We start from the raw sequence: 2,397 nt of genomic DNA, 5'->3' as shown, positions 1-2,397 counted from the left end.
AAAGAGAATATGAAATGTGAAAACGCTGTTGCCTCTGTCAATAAAGAACAACTACTCTCCATCTAATGAATACTGCAAAGTTGCTGTGTGTTCTGCTGTAATCTACCATCTGCTCTGCAGATCACAGTTATTCTCATATAAACACTGATATCACTATTTTTCTGCTGCCAACATGAATGCAGCATTGTCTCTGTGCTGGTTACGCAGAAAGTAGCTGCTCCTTTCCACATCTCCTCTGAAATAAGTTCTCTGGTCAACAAAATTAGTAATGGTCAAAAGATTAGGAAAAGGAGTATAACAGCTAATCTACACCTCAAAGACACGAGACAAGTAAATTTTGGTTTGAGGTAGGTCAGAAGGCTCTTCAGCAGAAGACAGTTTTGAGAAAGTAACAGAGATATAGGTTTTGGAAAAGTGTGGGGGAAATGTAGAAATATCGTTTTGTACATACACTGGAAAGTGGACACAGGGTTGCCAACTTTGGGACTTTGGCTGGAGTGAGTCTCAATGCACGCTAAAAATCTTTGGTAACCCTAACCTGAATTAAAACAAAACAAAAATTAACTTTTCTAAAATATTTCAGCAAGGTCATCCACGGGCATGTGAGAGGCAAATAAAGACAAAAGTGTACAATGGCTGGGGGTCAAAAGGGACCTGGTTGGGGGGGGGGTCAGGTGAAGCTGGAGGGCTTTAGCCATGCTAATGCTCCTCAGAACCATTTTCTGCAGTGAATTTGCAAGGAGAGAAGGAGGATGGAGGCAGCTGTTTAGCCCACTCTTTACAAGCTGGACAAAATCTATCTTCATATGCCAGCAAATTTTGTGCCATGTGAGATTTCTCTCCAAAACTGGAGAGAAGAGGAACATACTCAAACCTAACACCACTGAAATGATCTTGTTTTTAAATAAAATAAACCCCTGAAGCCCCCAAATTCAATCATAACAATCCCTAGTTGCACAAGCATTTCACGATTTATATCTCTATTACATACAGTATTTTATGATGGCACATTCACATTATAACACAAGTATATTATTAATGTCTTTACATGAAAATATAGTCAAAAATTTCAAGATGCACATAGAACCTTTATTAATTAACATGCATAGCAGTGCCTGACTGTTTCATTGTTCCATGCGAGTGCTATTAAGTTGTATCAATGCAGTGGTGAGCACAGCTAACCAAAAAGTTAGCTTTGATAACCAATAATCAAATAACTGAAAAGTTATCTTTTATGACAATAAACTGTTAATTATTTATTATTATTATTATTATTTATTATTATTATTATTTATTTATTACAGATAACCGATAACTATTAGTATTGATTCGGACGCGGCCACATCAGATTACACTGTTGGCTTCTGATAAACCAGTTTCACTTTAAGCACCGCAGGAGCTGCTGGGTAAATTCAAGGATCACAAACACAAAGAACACAAGAAAAATGAATAAATAAAAAAATAAAATCCCAAACACTGTCATCTTTCAAAAGCAAATAAAACACAGTATTAGAAGTCAGTTTATCTAAGTATTCGATACACTGTCAATTACGAGCTAAAAACTGCTGCTTTATTCGCAGGCTTTGAACCCTGCGGCTTAAACAACTGAAATACCTCCATTAATGCGTTGATTGGCAGAGTAAAAGACACATTAGTAAATATGAATTCTTCCTTGCTAGTTTCAGTGGATTTCAGCTCATCACTCACTCATTTTCAACTGCTTTTCCAGGTTCGGGTTGCAGGGGCAACAGCTCCAGCAGGGGACCCCACACTTCACTTTCCCGTGCCACACTGACCACCTCTGACTGGGGGATACCGAGGAGTTCCCAGGCCATTGTGGAGATATAATCTCTCCACCTAGTCCTGGGTCTTCCCCAGGGTCTCCTCCCAGATGGACGTGCCTGGAACACCTCCCTTGGGAGGCACCCAGGAGGCGGATTTAGTGGATTTCATCTGAATAAATAATCCACATAAAGCATCCTTTTTTTAAAACGTGAAGAAAAGTCCCTCTGTACACACAAGTGCGCCGTGAGAGCTCCTCTCCCCCTCCGAGTCTTGGCGATTAAATTACAGCCACAAAGAAAAACAAAATGTTAAAATTAGTCTGTTTTGTATTTGTGTTGAAAGGACACCTCACTGTAACGTCCAAAGTGAACCTGAACTACACTACCCACAATGCTCCCTGCATCGTATTTGTTGTTTAATGGCTTTTTTTTGTTATCCCGGCTTACGGGAACTTTATTATAAAATAAGAAGATGAAATAAAAAAATGAACGGACATGGCGAGACAAACCCAGACCAGCACCAGGACCAGATCCAGGACCAAGATCAGACGTAACCGCTCCCCAACCTGCAATCCAGGAGAGAGAGAGGAGGAGCCAAAAGGAGAGAGAGAGA

The sequence above is a fragment of the Thalassophryne amazonica genome, chromosome 13 (assembly GCF_902500255.1).
Source record: "Thalassophryne amazonica chromosome 13, fThaAma1.1, whole genome shotgun sequence".
Lineage (NCBI taxonomy): Eukaryota > Metazoa > Chordata > Actinopteri > Batrachoidiformes > Batrachoididae > Thalassophryne > Thalassophryne amazonica.
The sequence above is the reverse complement of the archived record's forward strand: the minus strand, read 5'-3'. Positions refer to the sequence as shown.